The following is a 20,505-nucleotide window of genomic DNA, read 5'->3' on the forward strand; positions in this document are numbered from 1 at the left end:
CATATATCTGTGCTATTTTTGAAACGCCTATTTGTCAGTAGAGACGTGAGGAGAATTCTGCACTAATAGTCTTCTTTTCTTACCATATTAATATTAATAATATTAATATGTGCTTACCACCATGTTTTATATATCAAATAATGATGTAACAGTAATTTATTTTGTGATTGTGCTGGAGTAAACTTCAATCTACCAAAATAAGAGCAAACTCTACAAACTGACAAATGTACATAAGAAAGCTGTCGTGTGCCTTATAACACCTGCAAATGTTTCTTTAGGCAAACAGAAGCAGTTACTTTTAGACATTTTTTCATCCGGTCTTATTTACAAAGACAGATTGAGCAGATAAAAAAAATGGGTTAAATGCAAGGACATCTTTTTATAATCCTGGTATTTGGATGAAACTGTGTTGCGTTATAGTCACCAATAACAACGTAATTACAGCAATGATGAGGCTTTAATTTAAAGTGATGTTGACCCCTCCATAAATGAGGCTCCAGATCTCTCCAATTAACATATTGGAGCACCAAAATGGCTGCATACATCAAAGGGTTTCTATTACAGAGAGATGGATGAAGTGGCCAGGGGCAACAGGCTGTGAGGGGCTGCAAGAGAATGAAAGTGAGTGAAAATAAAATCTGTATGGCAGTCAAATACAGTGTATGTAAAAGGAGCACAAAAAGAAACAAACTGGGGATAAAAGAGATACAAAGAAAGGTAAAGATGGACAAACACTGAAACAAATACGTAGAGCAATAGAGCGACTTGGGCTGAGCAGCACAAGCAGGCAAGCAGACAGTCAGAGATAGAAGAGAGAAACAGATAGAGATATGAGATAAGTCAGGCCACCAGATGGTCTAATGACCACAGGAAATATTACAGCTGGCAACCGCACACCAACATTAATGACACCAGTCATTTAAGAGCCCTGAGAAGAGCCACTGTGTGTATGTGTGCACGTCTTCCTGAGGGTGTATGTGTGTGGCACATTTAACTGCACTTACAAGGTCAAGAAATCCTCCTAATTGTCGTATAATTACCGAAAGGCAAAGTCTGGAGACATTTTAACCATTTTGTGTGATGAAAAAAGCTGTGGGTTAGGGTTTGGGCAAGGTTATGTACACAAATTTGTGGGTAGGGTAAATGTTGGGGATGGATGTAAAAGTACATCAAGATTCCTCCATCCTGTTTTGGTCTATCATCTAAGAGAAATGAGAGTCTGTCGCAGATTGTCAAAATTGCCAAGATTAATGTAGTTTTAAGGGCAGCATTTGAAACCGCAAAATAAATGAATTCCGATAGAATCGCTGCGATCAGTGGATTCGCTAATCCGCACAAATTTTTCTCGTCAAGATCAATTTTGTTGAATGTTGATCTGTGAATTTGTTCCACTGACCAATGGCAAGCCATCTTAACAGTGTTGACCTTTGAGAGAACAGAGTTCAAAATGGAGGAAGCTATCGTAGTTTATTAGCTGTGTTGCACCATCAATTTTTAACCCTTCTCTGTAGTTGTATAAACTGCTCCACAGAGGAATGGTTTGCAAATAATTATGAGACAGGAGTAGATGGTACAAATATACATTTTGAATAGCAAGCTGATTAGCAACCGAGCTAACAAATTTGCTGATTGACAGATAGAATTAAAAAAGCTTGTTTGCTTAGAGAGCTTTTTTCCCTCTTCAATGAAGGTCTTTATTTAATAAAATGATGTACAATCCAGAGAACAAAATTTTAGGGGACGTAAACGGCTCAGTGCAGAGAAAATTGGAAGAAGCTTGGGGAACTATTGTGACTTACTAGCATGTTCCCGGCTGGCTAGTGTGTTAGCAGTTAGCTAAACAGCAACAGTACTTCACCAACTAGCCCTGCGAGTAGTCACTTCACCAGGAGGCGATGTTTGCATGTGCAGGAAGAAAATTGTGAGCAGCGCATGACATAAAAGTACACAAAGTACACTTTTGATAGTTTACAGGCAAATGATAAATCCCCTCAAGGTAGCACAAGTGCATCAGTTACGGTTACTTCAGGTAAAATCCTAACCAAAACTGATCAAATTTAAGATAGGAACTTGTAATTTGTTAGATAGGAACAACTAAATGCAAAACATATGTTGTTGTATGTATACATATGTGGACACTGTAAATATTATTAAATCTCCTTTTAGAACAGAAATATAAGATGTCACCATGTAGAATTCCATATTTTACTTTAACACATACCTCCACATTTTTCTTTCCTGCTCTTTCTTTCTGGCATTCCTGACAATATAGACAATAAATGAACTGCATTTATGTATACTCTAAGGTGTGTGTTACTTCTCTTCATCCTCTCTCCGTCTCTCTCTCTTTGTATCTCTGTCTCTTTATTTCTTTTCTGTCTTTCCCTCCCTCCTTCAGTCCCTCCTGTCTCTCTTATCTCTCCCTCATGGGTCTATATGAAATATTCTGACCAGGCTCCTACAGTGAACACATAATTAGAAACCACTGAACCGTGACTCCAACATGGGGGCTTTTCTCCTATCTGTTTGGGGAAGGGGGGTTGAAGAGGGGTTGAAGAAGAGGAGGAGGGGGGTGGCCTGTAAAACATCTTCATGGTCAGAATACTACACCAGCCTGAAATGGTGGTGTCCTACAATACATTTAGATAGATGAGCGGAGAAAGAGAGGGAGAGAAAGGAGTGGGAGGATGAGGCAGAATGGATAAATGGATTGATAGATGGGGCATGGGGGAGAAGGGAGAGAAGGATGGGAGGTGTCGACAGTGAGATGGAAATAGAGTTATGGCTAGTCTCCATTAGCTCTGTTTTCTACAGCCAGGGCTAACATAGTTCATCGCTTGGTTTTCATCTTCATTAATTAGACAGCCTAACCAAACAACACTTACTTTTTAAAATAACAGGACTAGTGAGAATACAGCCGAATAAAAATGATGCTAGCAGGTGGTAACATTAACAGTATAACCATTAAAAATAAGGCTTTCATTTTTCTGTGTGTGTGTTACAACATGGAGCCAGTTGTGGCCAGCACTGGCCTCTTGTGAAATGGTAATTCTGCCATTATCCAGGCTCCTTTGGTCAGGTGGCTTTGAGCCTGATGTGCCAAAGCATCACTTAACAGTATTCAGTAAAGATGTACTGAAAGTGATAGAGGCTGAAATAAAGGAAAAACACAACACTAATACACTATATGAGAAATAAGCAACATGTTACAAAGTTCTAGGTAGAGCTGCAACTAACCATTATTTTAATTATTGAAAATTGTGAAAACTAGCCCATGATTGCAAATTCCCAGCGCCCAAAGTGACAACAGTCCAAAGATATTCAGATTACAGTGATTTAAAACAGAGAATAGCAGAGCCCTATTTCTAAGTCATATATGTATAATGTATATATTACTTGTAAAAACATTTTTTTAAATCAACATTTGATCTGTGGTGAAACCAATGATTCTTTTAATTTTTTCATTATCGATTAATTTGTTGATTTTTTTCTGATAAATTGCTTAGTCCATAAGCTGATGGACTGAGCTGATTAATGATAACTAGCAAGTATTTTTGTTTATAAATTACTTAAATGACGAATTGATTATCAAAATAGTTGTTGATTAATTTTTTGTCAATGGACTAATCAGTGTTTGAGCACTAACTTGACTGCTATCATAATATCATTTCATGGTGTCATTTTGTATTCAGCTCCATTGTGAAAGCATTTGTTGCATTTTCCCCTCACACAGCTGTGTTATGATGTTGTAGGATGACATCATTTATTGACTTCTACCATACAATGGTTGTATTTTAATGATGCCATTGTGATCATATAATGACTTGGCTTACTGTGGTCATTTACAGCATTATTATGATTTCATAGTGTAACCTTTGTCTCACTTTGGTCATGTACAGCTGTATTATGATGTCATGGCATGACCTATGCCTTACAATGGCCACACAGAGCTATAATGTGATTCCATGGTGTCATTTTTACTTTTCATAGGTCCTTTTACAGCTCTTTGTGATGTCACAGTGTAACTCTCTCCTGACGTAATGTGTGTGTGTGTACACCTCTGATATGTGGCCATGGTGTGACTTTTACCCGACTTTGTCCCTGTATAGTTTTATTATGTTGTCATGGTGTGACTAGCTAGTTATGGTTTGTGCTGACGGCTTATTGCTGTATTAGAAAAGGACAGAGGAGCCTTTGGGACAGTTTTCATCATCGCGTGTCCTTGGACATTCACACATTGTCACACATGATGCAGCACACACACACACAGACAGACACTCACGCACTCTCACATACACACGAGGACATATACGCAGTTATATTCTCATGTACACACACCTCACACATGTGACATACCCACATGCATGTGGACCCATATTTTTTATGAGCCCTCCCTTTCGGCTACAGCAGGAAATGAATGTCCAGCAGCTAAGGCTGTTAATTAACATTTATGGCTGTAGATGACCGTTGAATCGTTAGACTGGCTCTCGCAGCCTTCAAGTCAAAGCAACCAGGTTATAAAAATCCAATCTCTGTCCCTGACTCTCTGCCAAAGTAATGATGGTGGATCATTATATTGATTTGTTTTATAATATGGATCTAAACGGCACTGATCCCATTTGGTGGTACAGTATTTGTATGTCCCCTTGGACAGTATGTGCTTTTGGTATGTTTGTAAAGGCATATGAATGTTTTGTGGAGACACTGGGTATATGAAAATATGATTTCATATGGGTCTATCTGTGTGTTCAGTAGTTTCCCACATCTCTGTCCATCAAAATTCACATACTTGACAACTGTTTACAATACAGAAAGAAATCCATGTTGCTATTGCCATTACATTACTTCATTAATTTTTCAATAAATGCATAAAAAACTCTGAGAAAAAAAAAACATCGAGGCCACTCCATCTGGGCCAATCTGGTCATATTTTAATGAGTCAGTATCAGCTAAAATCATGATCTAAATCCAATCCTTTCTTTACTGTGTTATGTCAAAATCAGACTGCTAGTGTTGCGGCGTGCAGCTCTCCTTTATGACAGCCGTCTCTACAGTGAAGCATTGCGCTCCATTATGCAAGTAAAAAAAGTCAGTGAATGTGAAAAATTATTTGGTCGTAGCAGCAGTGAGTGACTCTGTTCACACCCAGGTCAGCACAATCCGCTGCAACATTAACAAATCTGTTGTCTCTCCTCTTATTAGCAAAGATCAGTGTACAAAACATTCAGGTACCAGCTTCTCATTTTTAGCCGCACAGACTGCTCCTTTCACCGGTTTATAATGAAGCGGATCTGGATCAGGGCCAAAAAAGTTTGATCCGAAACTCCCCTGAGTTCCATGTCTCAGGACTTGCTGTTGGTTCCACGGGGCATAAGCAGGCTGTTGAAGTTCAGTTGTGATGGCAACGCAGTACAGTGTGAGCGTCTGCCAGCTGTTGGCTGAGTTTAAAGTTCGTTATGGTCCTCATTAGGACTCCGGTGCTGCAACTGGATGCAGCGACTTCTTTAATCTGGTATCAGCAAGTTAAGTTCGCTAATAGTTTCTTTCTTTAAGAGTTTAGTCTTTGAATCTATTTCGCGCCGTCTCTCCATCTCTCTCTGTTTCTCCTTCTCTGCACCACCTGATTGGTGCGTAAGGCCCAGGTTTTCTTCTTTTCCAACCTTGTCGTGTTGGATCTCAGAGGTGGCACAGCCTCCTTTTTTAGCAAGCTTCTTTCTTTCAGAATTGTTGGATATCTGTATTTTTCCAACATGTTCTGGGTGTCTTTCTGCGGGTCAGTTGAGGTTGGTTGGGCCTTGGGATTCAGTCAGGCGTGATCCACTGTTGATGTCTTAGAGGGCAGCAGAGAAGAGACGTAAGATCAGAGTGTCAGAATGCCAAAAGTTCCCTCTTGTCTTAAAGTCTTCTGTACGAGGGGGCAGGGTTGTTTGTGTTCAAGGGGTGACGACACACCATATATAGGTTATACACACATATATCTAACAGTAAATGAAATAGTAAAATAACATCACGAGTTATATTTCCACACTCTTTGTATTCTAATGAATGTTTTTTGTCTGTTTTTTACTTATCTCTCTTCAGAGAGGTGAGAGGAGGAGGAGGAGGGGTTAGCAGATACACACACTTCCTGTGTGATTCAGCATTTCACTATTTTCTCTTATTACCAGCCATGATAAATGAACTGTTGTGAAGATACATATTCACATTTCCTGCTTCATTAGCTATTCAGCACATCATAATAAGTGAATATGTAACATCCAGTAACCTTTTCAATAGATTAATATTAAGGTTAAGACAACAAGAGATCAGTTGAAAATATTCATGTTGATGCCATTAGAGTGGCAAGCAAGGACTTACTCTACTGAAACTGTATCCCATATTATGACACATGCTGTCCCAAATTATTATAGACGTCCTGAAAGAATAGTTTTGTTAATACAGAAAAATGGTGACACCATATTAATTTCTTTACATAAAGAACAGTTCTTTGGTTGACAAGGTCTATTGCTTTGTCGCAACAGCATGACCACATGAAGTTCCACATGCTTCTTATTGTCAGTTAAACATCAACATATTAGTTAATACATTTTGATTCTGCATGGCAAAGTCATTTTCTTTATTCCTTTAGTCTTAGATTGACAAGTCCTGCTTTCACTTGATGAAGACCAGAAATCATGAGATGTTCCTTAAAAGAGGGTGGTGTCAGGTTGTGTTATGTACTGGTCAGGGAAGTCTGGATTAGGTTGTTCATGCTTGTGAGTCTTTGCAGGCCGCAATAAATCGAGAAATTGTCATTCAACCTTCCATTAGTGACCTGAGTCCGGCAAAGGTCACGGGACAGAGGAGGTTGTTGGAGAAAGCTTATCAGCTCTCTGGACAGGCCTGGTTTATGACTTAGAAGCCAGCTTTCAGAAAAGCCTAATTATTTTCATTAAAAGAGATCCAAAATATTCATCAGGATCCGAGATGATTATGCTACAATTACATACAAGCCATTGTGAGAAACAGTGTGTGACTAACAACATCTATAACCTGGACCAATACTTTGCAGTAGGTAGCAAACAAAACCAACACATCGACTGATGTTCATGACATCAGTCGATGTGTTGGTTGACATCTTACACATATGTATAGATAAAGATAGACACAGAGAAACCTCTATTTGAATAAGTGTAATGCTAGAATACATACTCAAACATGTGCACACATACAAACAAGTTTGGTTTCAACCGTCATATTTTACAAACCAAACTATAAAAAGAAGTACAATTCCAGTCCCTTGTCACATGCACAGTATACACACCCACACAGGCACAAAACCACACACAGATGTAAGCACAAACCGCACATACACAGACATCTGAATCAGTTCCAATCACAGCCCTAAACACCTGTCTGCCAATCTTCCAATAGTGTTTTGTCCATGTCTGCTCTCCCCTGGTCAAAGGAAACTGTGTGTGTGAGTGGTATGTGTGTCAGTTTGTGTGTATGTGTGTGTGTGTTAGCAGTCTGACGGCCACAGATAAGGCGGCAGTTATCTTATCGTGCTGAGCCAACCTGCCCTAAACCCTCGCAAACCTCAGGTGTCACAGCGCGCTGGCTTTTCCCCAAGCATCCCCTCATTTTCATGTCAATTTCACACCATTTTGCTGTCCCTCAGCCTCTGCCCTCCCTCCCCTCTGTCTCTATCTCTAGATTTGCTCCCTCCCTCCTTTTGGTTGGCAGTTTAGTCCCATTTTAGTCCAGTTTTGATCCTCTGTTCTCCCTTCATCCTTCCCTTTTTCTCCCTCTTGCGCTTTTGATCTTTCTTGGTATCCATCCACTTGGCCTTGCGATCAATCTTTCTCTTTGGCCAACTTTGACAGCGTTTGCTATCCTGCTTATTCCCTCTATGTCTGTATCTTACTCTTTTTTCCTCATTTCCTCGCCCATTATTGCTCTTCTGTATCTATCTCTTGTTTTCTCCTCATCTCTGACCTCTCTCAGTCCTACATAGTCCAGACGAGGTGACAGTTCACTTTGCCTTTGCCAGACCACCTCGCTCATTCTTAATGTGTTTCTCACTTCCTCTCTTCCACTTTCTAATCCTTTCTCACCACACCTTATTTATTCACAGCACAGCAGAGATGACAGCCTTTTTATCAACCTGCCAGTCATTTTGCACGTCACTCTTTAGCCTGCCAGGCTGTTCAGTCCTTTATCCTTGTAAGACCATTTTAAATCACATGAGCTAAGTTTTTGGTAGGAGATAGTCTTGATATTAATCACTGACAATTCACTGAGGTGATGACTACAACAAGCTGCGCTGTATTTAATTTGTTGATTCACAGCTCTCAACCGCCAACTTTTAAGAACAAGTTCTTGAATCATGCATTCTAGATCTGAAATTATAGTGATGCAACATGTCATTTGTCTCACTTCAAGAACAAATTGTTCAGAAGAAATTTGAGGTTTACAGAACAATCACAATCATGTAGCGGCTGGTTAAAAGGCTGATCTAATCACCTGCATGTGGTCTGTGCTCATTAACGATACCCCTGACCCAAGCAAATGTCTGGTTACCTTTGCCACACCACAATGAGCAAAGTGAAATGTTTTGGCTGGCCTTCCTCACTCTTTTTCCTTTTGTTTTTTCATTAGGTTTTTATCTTTAGCTTCAACATTTTTCATTGGTATTTTACATATACAATATCACTTTTATTTTGGAATGGCCAGTAGAATATATAATGAAACTTTTCAGCCCCGGTTTATGGTGTTTAGTTCTAGTATATACCTGGCAATCACATCAACATTTGTCATTCTTTGCCAAGTGGCCAGTCTCCCACCTTGCTCCATCTCCCACATTCAAGACATAACAACATTTAGCCCTTTCCGAGCCCTCCCAGTACCGCGCCCTTCCTCCTCTATCTTCATCTCCCACCAAATATGACCATCTTTGTCAAACTGTCAGCTAAGCCACCCTCCCTCTTTCATCTACTAAATAAAGCCTTTCAGTTCATTTTACCTTATATCACTTCTCCCTTTCCACCCTGTGCCCTTGCATTCCCATCTCAAACCAAGTCAGACAATTGTTATCAATCTGCCAGAGGAGAGAACACTATCTAAATTTTCTAATTTTCCCTGCCTCTTTTTTCAGTCTTCATTCCTTCTTTTTTTCCCCTCTCCCTTCTTCCTTCCCCTTTGTTTTGACTGCATTTACATCTGGTGGTTCAGCGGTGGATGGATACAATGATGAGCGGAGTCAGTATCTCGTTGAACATCCCTCTGGGGTTTCAGTCTCCTCTCTTTGTCCTTCTTACTGGCTTGAGGGTTCATTATTTTTCTCTCGTTGCCATTCTGTGTTCTGTGGGCTTTTTAAGATTAAACCTTTTTTTTTTATCGCTTTTGACATTTTGCAACTTGTTTTTGCCACTTGATTTACAGGAAGGAATAGCTTTCAGACTTGCCACATTGTCACAAAAATGTGGCTAATGTAGAAATCCCTCATGCCTCATCAGTATATATGAGGCCATTGCAAAAAGGCTAAAAATAATCATGATGTATGTGAAAGAATTATCACTACTAGTCAATAATAAGCTTTATTGTAATGTAAGAAATATCATTTCAGGGTAAAATGTAATATACCTTGAATATTTCCCAGTAACAAGCAACAACAGCTCCCTTGACAGTTCTAAATGTAAGAATATTTTCCTGATTCTACTTCTGATCTGTCAAAAGCTGACATTAAATAAACTCTTTTAGAGTCAGGGATGAAGTTTGGTTGGCATGTTTTAGTTTTAGACACACATTTTATTGTAATTTCTTCCTATGAATTACTCGTGGCGTTGAAATACATGGTTTATGGAAGCGTTCAGTGACATCTTTGACTTTTCATATTTAAAATATCATGCAGAGTCAACCCAATGTTCTGTTTTAAGGACTGACATCAAAAGTTCCCCTCTGCCTGGTGTATTATTTTCTAATTTTGCCTTGTAGAATAATTTAAACACTGTTTCAACTCAAGATTTGATACTTTTAATGTCACTCAATTGTGAACAAGGGTGCATTTTGGGAATTATGAATAAATTATACAGTCTAGCTAATCTTTTCTGTGCTGGTGTGAAATTAAAGGTTATTCTCATTACATGATTGCCTTGTAAGAAGTTAAAATGTCTTTTTCATTGTATAACACAGCGCTGTCTGTTCTTGTTCTGTCATGGAGCTCGATCTCTAAAGTGTACACGACAGCTTGCCTGCATTAAATCATGTGTTTCTGTGAATGTATGTGTGTGTGATTCTTGTGTGAGACTAACAGGTGATTGGGTAAGGCCTTGACCGATTGTTGACCCCTCCTCGGCGGCTTCTTTACAGCGGGTCATTCTGGGCAGGATCTGTAAAGCATCTTGGTTTTGTCTGTGTGACTGGTCTATATGTGAGAAATCAAGCAAGACACGTTGCGTTGACACCACTGTAACTTGACAATGACCACAATTAACCACTAGGACAAAGTAATGCAGCTCTTTGTAGCTATAAATCTATAAATCTGAGGTCCAATGCAGAAATTTAGCTATACTAAAGACACTGAGTACACTGACATGACATAACTAACTAACATTTATACATCTTTGGCCAGAAAATGGACATGTGCAGGAGAACTTTCAATACATTACATAATACCAAAACAAAGGGATAACATCGACATCAGCTGTGGATAGTTTCTCAGTTTAATCTACAATATTACATTGCTTTATATTCTTTAAAAACAAAAAAGTGAATAACACATTAAATTAGGGCTTAAGTTTTGAGCTCCCCTATGAATGATGAGTTGCTTCTGACCAATTACCCCGCCCATAGTTAGTAGGTAAGTCATAACCTAGGATCTCTGTTTTTGAATTGGCTCTGAATGTTGCCACTGGATATTATAATATTATAATTGCCAGTGTAGAGTATTGCCTATGAATGTTGTAAGAATAATATATAATATTAGAAGGAATACAAACACTTAAAGGTAGGTATGATCTAACCACTCCTGTTGTCCTTTCCTCTGTAGATTTAAATTTTTTACCCAGCAAATCAATGAAAAACTGTGTGTTTATTATTATTCTTGGATTGTATTTTAATATATTGTCCTCCTGAATAACTATTCTATACCAGTTGCCAGTGGATGAGTTGTACATGTATGAAAATACTGCAAATTGTTACTTCAAACTTCTCTCATCTTGCCTCTCAGCCAGCTCATTCCCCCTGTTAAGTCGTCAAGACTTAATTAGAGCCAGGTCAGTCATGGCGCAGGTTATAACACTGTAAGCAACGTAAAACTGTCAAATGTATGCAAAGCACAGGTGGCCATAAACATAAAATCAGCACATTATATATTCACTTTATAGTGCGTTTACAGTGTCACTTTTAAAAACTGCATACAAACTGTTTTGCTGGCTGCATAAAAACACATGCCCTTATACACTTTATTTATCCTGTCTATATATTCCTTTCATGGCAGTATATAGCTGAGAACCCTGCTCTCTCCCTCTTTATGTAGTGGAATATAACTGTACTAAACCGTCTCTGTCTCTTTCCCCCTCACTCTGTTTTCATTACAGTGGGACAGAGAGACCCCCACCCATTACATTAGAATAGGCAGAGAAAACAGGATCCAAGATAAAGCATCTGCTGCAGTGATGTCAGATGGCAGTTATGAAGCAGATTATGAGGCTTATAGTCTGAACTCTCTGCCTCCAGTGTGCTCTCTTAACCTCTTACATCCTAGCCGCGCAATGTCTTTTTTTTTCACATTTGCTTTCATAATTTTTTCCAACATAATTTTATTTCATATTTGTTGTCACTTTTCTCTTTTAAATTGTGAGGATGACTTGAAATGCCCCCCCAAATTGCTTTATCCACACCAAATCACTGCAATTAGTGCTCAAAGTGAGACCTGTTTTTATTTGTTTATTGTAAACTGGAGATTGGCTGTGTGCTTCTTCAGTTGCTGTTGTGACTTTACAGATGCTGGTTCAGCCCCTATCTAGATGGTATTTCAAGGTAGACAGCTCTTCACTTGAACAACTAAATGGGGTGAGGTTGGGACTAATAATATACTGTACTTATTGAAGCTTTGCTACTTTAGTTTACCTGATTCCCATCACAGCTTTCCCTGCTCCCTCTTTAACATCTTTTTACTTTGTTCTCTCTGTTCTCTTAGATGTCAGCATCATTACCACGCCTTAATATTCTCTTTTATCTTATTAAAGACAGAAATGAGAAACAAAACTGCACTTTTACAAAAAAAAAATTAAGACTTCCTCGCTTCCGTTAGATTCATGCTGTGCTGTGCTGTGATGCATGTAATTAATTTAGTTTCTTGAAATTTCTATCACTCACTTGGTTGGTAAACGTACTCTGCAAATAAACTGGCAGGCCAACCTGTTGTCAGTGGGTTTACCCCCCACTCTGCCCATAGTTAAATTCTGTCGCTCCATGCTCTTTTAGCCTTCATCTTCTTAACCTGATCCCCTTGCTTACTAATAATAGCCCTGGCTGTAACAGAACAGGCAGGGAAACGGAGCAGAAGGGGAGAATTGGGGGACTGTTGGCTGGATTCACATTGGATTTGTGCAATGTGCAGTTCAGTGGCCCACTGATTTATAGTGGTAACTCTGCTGGGGTAACCTTTTAATTTTTTGTCTTTATATTTAGGTTGTTTTTGCAAGGTGATGTTGTTATTATACTCCAAAGTTTGCTCATCCTGTGGCTGTCCTAGATTTTAGAAGTCAAAGCTAAATGTGTGAATGTTTGAGAAAGAAATTCTATTGCAGGTGTGTTTCTGTGTGGAATCAGAAACTTTACTATCAGACCTTAATCAAGGTATATGTGAGACCAGTGCTATAGTATGTTTTGTCCCTCAAATGGGAGAAATGAAGAAGAGATGATGTGCAAAATCAGCCATGTTATAGGAAAGTGACAAATACAATTTGGCCTTATTCCTAAAAGCTTGTTGGTGCTGAAGTGACAGACTAACAGAAGCAGACAAATGAATAAATGCAATCCCAGCTTTTGGCTGGTGGCTGCTGTGAATCTCCCCTTTTGCTATAATCCTTTATCCCTGCACAAAAATCACAATGCTGTGAAGACATCTGTTCGTAAAGTGCATTATGTATGGCCAGTAGATATGGCAAACTGCCATGTCTGTTACTGAGCAAGCTTGATAACAAAAACAGTAGGATATAGTAATTAAAAAATCCTTTAATTAGCATGTAGTTTCAGTACATGTGCTTATATTGTAAAATGGATATCAAAGTAATCCAGTGTTTGACACAAGACATGTTAACAGTTTTCTCTTGCATTGCAAATTAAGGGCCCTCCAGGTTGCCTGGTTTAGCATCAGTTGGTCCAAGATCAAAAAGATAGAATTGTGGGCTTTGAGCCAAACATGGCATAACGTGGTTTAACACTTAAGCCAAAATTTAAAATCATTTGACAACATTTTGAGTAATTTTCTTAGTCTCAGTCTCTGAAGAAATGTGGACATAGACCACCTTACCGGGCATCGACAGAAGTTTACATTTACATTCTAACCTCCGGGTCTCTGACTATCTCACTGTTCGCATCCACATCTCATCTATTTGAATTCCTCTGTCTGTAGTAGCCACTGTATATTTAGCTTCCCCTCTCATTCCCTTTTGGTCTTTCTTTCTTGCATAATCATGCTTTCACTCTCCACATAAATAATTGTAGCCTGGCCTGCTAATACTGTCAAGCTCCCTATCTGGAACTGCACAGAGGCCTGTGGGATTTGTTTTCGCTGATTTGCTTGGTTTTGTTTTGGGGTTTTTGGGTTTTTTTTGGTCTCTGTAGTGTTGGTAATATTTGTCTGTTCTTAGCTGGTGTGAATGCCGTTGTGTCATCTGGAGAGTTGAAGAACTGCTGAATTGGAAAAGTACAGCTGGTGTCAAGGTCTGGAAGAAGGAGAAAACGAGAGAAAAATGTGTGTGTGTGTGTGTGTGTGTGTGTGTGTGTGTGTGTGTGTGGTAGAGAGGCACAGACAGAGTAAGGCAAAGAGACAAAAGGAGCAAGGGAGACTGAGACAAGGAGCGAGGCAGATAGAGGAGGAACAAATGAAGAGGGAGAGCGAGAGCATCTAAAAGGTGATGTTTCACATGATAGGACGTTCTGCAATGTTGCTGCACGGCAGCATCAGCAGATCTCTACCACCTTTTTTTTCTTCCTCTCTCTCTCTCTTTCTCTCTCTCTCTCTCTCCCTCCTCCAGCCAAACAGACAACTGACGCCTCTAGAGAAACTTAGATGGGCTGCCTTGACTCTACATTAAAACAGCAACAAAACAGAAAACTAGCAAAATCTCTAACTGTGATACTCAGGTCAGATTCATCTGTGGTAGAAAATGTAGGGAGACATGACATCTGAAAACTTTTTACTGAACTGAAACACCATAGGATGAAGCTAGGAGGCAAAATAGCGCTGAAAAACATTATGTAGCCTTTGCAATTGTGCACAAGTGAATCCTGGCCAAAACAGGATTACTAAGCCATTGATTGCTGTGATTATAACAGGATTTCCATGATAAGTTCATAACATGTGTTTTCCTCTCATCTATTTTAAGGAAAACAATTTATACCCTTTCTGGCTTTTAATGCTCTTGCTGTAGTTAATGCGTTGGGATGAGTTGTCTGCTGGTGCACTGATCATCACTTTTAAGCCCATAGTACCTAATCGTTTTCTTGTTGGCTCTCAACCCGAAACCTTTAGAGGGCCAGTGAACCATCTTGTCTTCTACATAAATTCAGAAAATGTCATTCAATCAGGAATAATTAAACGGTGAATACTGTTTCTGTTTTTATTTTTATTTTGAAAGAAAGTTCCATGTATAATGTGAAGGTTTTAGTCCATTAAGGAGATATCATTTTGTAGGCACGTAAGGCCTGAAAACGATGTTGCACTACTTACTGCAGTATATTTATGTTTTTGTTGGTTAGTATAAGGAAACACAGCATTAATAACTGACTGACTGACTGTTCCCTTTGCCAATTAAGTTGGACTGTAAAGGCAGGGGGGTTACACGAAAGATTATGCTTAGAGACTGACATCTAAAATCTCAGTGCCTGGAGAGGTAATGTAATATGTAATATAATATACACCTATACCAGTCACCTTGAGGCAATACTGTATGTAACAAATATATTTGCAGTGAATTCTGTTTGAATTCTAACTTGCACTGGTTTAATAGCTTCCTTACAGTCGGAATATTTTGAGCCATAGGGGAGTGAAACCCTTGTGTACGTACTTGTCATCTTTGTTCTCCTGGTGCATTTTAAGTCATCAACTCATTGTAAGTCACTAAGAATGACTGACTGAAATGTAACTCCTTTTTTTCTTTGTTACTTTCCCATTAAGATTTAATTCTACTTTCGTATTAAATTGATTTAATTACACTCAACATTAAACAATTTTTAATTAATTCTTTGCCTTCAAAGCTCAAAAGTCCAATTTCATTTTATTATGTTGTACCTATTCTCTTCTCTTCTATTCTCCAGTATTGGAGGTTTTTTTTACAGCTTTTATATTCAACACTAGACCACTTCATCAGCAGCGTGACGTGGCTGTGGTAACAGCCGTTTTATAGCTCAGCAGATTTGTCTGATGTGCGTGGCACGCTAAGTTACCATGAAGTAGAGCTAGTGCAATTTTGTGTGTGTGTACGTATGAGTGTGTGTAGTAGACATTGTGAGAAGCGTGTAATAGGCTCACCTGTCCCTGGCTGCAGACTGATGGGCAGGTGGGGAGAATGGAAACCAGATGGAAAAAAGGAGTGATGGAGGAAGGGGAGAAACGAGTGCATAGAGTAGATAAGACTGCACTATGGGGTGCATATTATCATGTTTCGATTTTGACTTTTCACATACACATGTTTAAATACTGCCTGATTAAATGAACACCATTGCAGAATAAAATAAATAGTTGGGATAGAGAGAGTAGAAGAAGAAAATAATTAAAGAGAAATCGTTGGGAGGATGGATAGCTTAGTCTAAAAAACACACTCACTTTGACAAACCTAAATCCCCTTTTTTTGACTGACTGCTGAATATTTTACCAGATCAGATTGTTAAATTCTAAACTCAAAACCTTTACTGCACATTTTCTGTGGAAAATGACTAACCTAAGTGACTAACTCTAGGTTGTTTTTGACAGGGTGAAGAGGAGGATCGTGCTGACGTTTCGTCCTGTCCAAGGTAAGTTTAGTTCTTTTCTGTGGGATGTACTGTAGATGTCTTTGCTCCAGTTCGAACACACTGCAACTCAATTGTTTTTCTGCTTTTCAGTTTCTATCCAGTTGAGTTTAGACTTCATGTGCTGCTTTTGTTATGCGTTCTGAGTAAGTTTCACAAGCCAGGGGTCCGTGAAATTCATTTCATTTTCCTTATAAATAGACAACAATGTTGCTCTTGTTCTTTGTTGTCTTGCTCAACCATGTAAGCAGTGAATATGCATCATGTTGTAAATTTGTTCTACCATCACATGAAATGTCCCTCACACCACTTTGAAGATGATTTCAGTACCGAGCTCTGTATGAGATCAAATCAACAATGGGAGCCACATGTGTGAAAAGCCACAGAAATACTGTGAACGTGTTTAGCATATGTGAGAACAAGGAAGATTGAAGCTTATATGTCATAAACAATCTCTTGAATCAGTGCTAAGATTCCCAATTAGCTGTTTTGTTTTTTTTTTTATTTCAAGAATATTGTAGGAAAATTCAACAAGCGATCCCAGCAGCTGTCCGAAACACCACCTTGAGAACCCTGTGGCCTGCCAGTATGGTGGTCTCTGCTTCTCTGTCAGTAGCATGTCTTTGGCTGTATCTGGTTGCTGTGGTGACATGCACGTGTCAGCAGTCGGATGTGTGATGTGTGTTTGTGTGTGTGTGGTGGCGGGCGTTGAAAGGACTCCGTGGAGGCAGATAGGGTTCCTCTATCCAGAAATGCCAGCGACACACACATGTTGACGGTCAGTTACGGAAACTTCAAAAATGTGGGCATGCAGACGTTACACACCACCACACAGGCGCCCACAGACACTCAAGCACACACACTCGTACGGGAAATACGCAGACAGAGTGGACACACACGTAGACAGATATCCAGATTCCATGCAGGCCACTGCCATGCATTCATACTGACAGCTCAGGACTATAAGGTTACATACAGAGAAGTCTATACCTGCGCAATGCTTTGAACACTAATAGTATGTATACACACTTTTATTAACTCACAGAGACCTGAAGCTAAAGTTTAATGCCGATTAAAAGAAAAGTCTGCATCCAATGTTGACAGATTTATTTTTATACCTGAATGACACATGATATTTGCATGCAGAATTAGCAAATGCAAATTGTTGCTCACTCAGAAGCTACACCAGTGAAATTGTGGGTTAAGGGCCTTGCTTAAGGGCAGCTTGACTATAGTCGATGAGGGAGGGGAGAGCATTACTCATTCGCTTTCCCCAGCCAGATTTCCCCCGTGCCAGTCTGGGGATTTGAACCGAGGACACAAGCCTGCAGAAGCTTTAGGCTACTGCTGACAGCCAGGTGTAATTACTCCGGGATTCTGTTTTCGCTATAACTGTAATTGAGTTCAAGTTCAAGAATTTATTCTTCCCATCGGGAAGTTTGGCTTGCAGCGAGGCATATGTCATGTTGCATAATCACGATAAACAAAGAACTGAGATTCAGAAACACAAGACACATTAAATGCTTTGGAAGGAGGAAAGACTCGGGAGACTGAGACTCAGGAGAGTAGAAGGTCTGTCTGTCTGTTACAGGTAGAGGCGTTAATGGGATTGTAGATAAAAGTCAGATTACTCCAGTCATGATACATAATCCATTATTCTCACATCTGTTATGAAGCTGTTGGCTTTTAATTATATAACTGCATTTCAAAATGACTGTGAAGACTGTTTTATTTTGCTTTGAGCAGGGTTTTGTTGATTTACAGTGTTGAGGTACATTGTCCTGGTGTTTCCATTGATCTTTAAATCTTCTTGCATAGCTCACTTCATCCTTGGTTAGTACTTAACCACTGTTAAATATTTTTATAGTTCTGATTTATAATGTCTAGTTGTCAAGCAGATCGGTGCAAGCAAGTGAGAAGAATTTGCAGGTTCACAACTGCAATGAGAAGATAAACATCTTTACATCTTTCGCCATGTTTCATTTTTCAGTATTTTGCTGGAATTGTTGACAACACTCTTTGTCATTGAAACATTGATAATGAGCATTCAAAAGTCGCTATTGTAGTTGCATTTTTATTAGAAGCTAATTCAGTCAGAGGCAAGACTATGCAAAGTAATATATTTTCTTCAGATCATATCAATCATATAATCGGCACAAGTAAGTAAGTGAAATAATTCAAAGCACAAACTACTTGTGTTCATTCGCCTAATTTGCTTAATGCCACGCTAATTACAACCTAATATATCCGTGGTATCGCCTAATAACATTACTACTCAGCTAGATGTTTGGTTGACTGCCGTGTAATATTCTCAACATGATGAAACTATTCATATAGTCGGTCTAACATTTGATCTTGGGGTCAGTTATAGTTGACTAATGCAGGGCTCAACAATAATGATTGCCCAGGGCAAGTAAAATGCCACGTTGGGCAAGTAAATTTAGCAACTCACTTGCCCGATCAGGCAAGTGGTAAAGAATAATTTAACTTGTATTTTTCCGGAACTGATGATGGAAGTAGCTATCTCTTTTGAGAATTGCACATACCGATCGGGCACTCGCAAGTAGGGATTGGTAATGGACTGAAACCCGGTATTAAACGGGCCCCGGGGCTAAATCATTAATAACAGTAGCATTATCACGCTCGCTGCAGCCTCTCCTGCTGTCTGTGTCGGGCTGAGTTCCTCCGACACACGGAGCGCAGTCAGCGGCCGGCAGATCAGACAGGCCGCGGTGGAGATTACTCGGGTTGACAGTTGTTTTACACAAGTACAGTGACATAGCTCCGCTAATAGTGAATTGTTTACAAACAAGCTAAAATTAAGCTGTCTTTATGTAAAGTTAGTCTAACTGTTTATCTTATTTTGTCACGAATCTTACAATGTTGCAAATTCTTGTAAACTTAATGCTGGCTGAGACAAACCAGCCCCTCCTCCCTCTAACAGCAGTAACTTACCTGTAATGAATCACATCAGCAGCAGAGGGAGGAGGAAGATACTGACTGATGTTTAGAAAGAATAAAGAACACAGACATCACTCAGTATTTTGATGTCAGGAATATGATTTATTTTATTGACATTTTAGATTTGTTTCCAGTGAGAGATTATTGAGTTTATCATAAGGATACCCATCCGTACTCATGAGAAAATGGTGGCGGGTAAAGACAAAGTTTAGTTAGATAATTTAAATTAAAGAGTTTGTTTAAATTGACTTGGGGCAAGTACATTTCTGACCCCGACCGGGCAAGTGAAAAAAAAAACCTTAACATTGAACCCTGCAATGTATGTCAGCTTTCCACCATAGGAACAGCAGTTAACGTTACACAAACTCGAAATGAGTCACAATTTAACTGCGCGCTTGCGCACACACACATCATAGGTGCACTCCGTTACTTTAACAAATAGCAGAGAGTAGGAGACCAAAATGACAAAAAAACAAGCTTTTTTTAAGAGTAAATCAAACTGATACTTTTATGAGTATAATATGTTCATTGTTTTCCATGTATTCCACTCTAGAAAGTGCAAACATTCTTTCAACATTTGAAGTAGATCATTTAACTTTCACTGGACCAAAAAAGTCATGTTTTATGTTACAAAATTGTCCCTAACCCCAAGTAATTGATGTATGTTATTGTAAAATTGATCTTAAATTTAATTTACAGTGGCATTAAAAAAGTCTTGAGTCTTAAATCTAATTTGCCTTAAGCTGTAGGAACCCTATTTATAAAGTTGAAATGTCAAGTTCTCGCCTCCCCAGATGATCTCACACAGATATATTCTAAAACAAATACAACCACATTGTAAATAAGTGAAGTGTTTTACCTGTTTTGATGAAGAAATATTGTAAATTCTGCAGCTGCCAATTTAGCCTTTTCTTTAGTTACAGAGATATTGTGATGTATCGTAGATGATTTTCTTGCAATATATTATGTATCGATATATTGACTGTGTAGTGATACTGTTAAAATTCCATAGCATTGTGTAGTGACTTACCCTGTGATTCCCAGCCCTCGTGATCAGACTTGTGCTATTTATTTGAGCATTACTCTTGGTTGCATTAGCTCCTCTCTGCGAAGAGGACAGTATGGGTAACCTTAATGCTAAATTCGTTCTCAGTTTCTGTGTGAAGCTTTTTGAGTGGGGAGACATCAAACTGCCAAAGAAATCTGCATAGAAGAGCTGTGTTTCTTGACAATGAATGCATTTGCATTTGATATTTTTAACTTCACCACAAGTGGTTTTGCAGCTCTGAACTTAACACAAACAAAACAAAATCTGTCACCTCA

General features: G+C 39.0%; 1 protein-coding gene across 2 annotated transcripts in view; it reads left to right on the plus strand.

Moving 5' to 3' along the window:
- Positions 1 to 20,505, plus strand: part of cntfr (ciliary neurotrophic factor receptor) — a 237,648-nt gene that overhangs the window by 23,786 nt on the left and 193,357 nt on the right. Inside the window, exon 2 of one of the 2 annotated variants that reach the window (XM_044174038.1) lies at positions 16,184 to 16,224. The exons of the other annotated variant lie outside the window; for it this stretch is intronic. The gene's annotated coding sequence lies outside the window, so the exon portion shown is untranslated. The remainder of the gene's footprint in view (positions 1 to 16,183; positions 16,225 to 20,505) is intronic. 2 annotated transcript variants of the gene reach the window in all.

Source organism: Siniperca chuatsi, linkage group LG18, assembly GCF_020085105.1.
Source record: "Siniperca chuatsi isolate FFG_IHB_CAS linkage group LG18, ASM2008510v1, whole genome shotgun sequence".
Taxonomy (NCBI): domain Eukaryota; kingdom Metazoa; phylum Chordata; class Actinopteri; order Centrarchiformes; family Sinipercidae; genus Siniperca; species Siniperca chuatsi.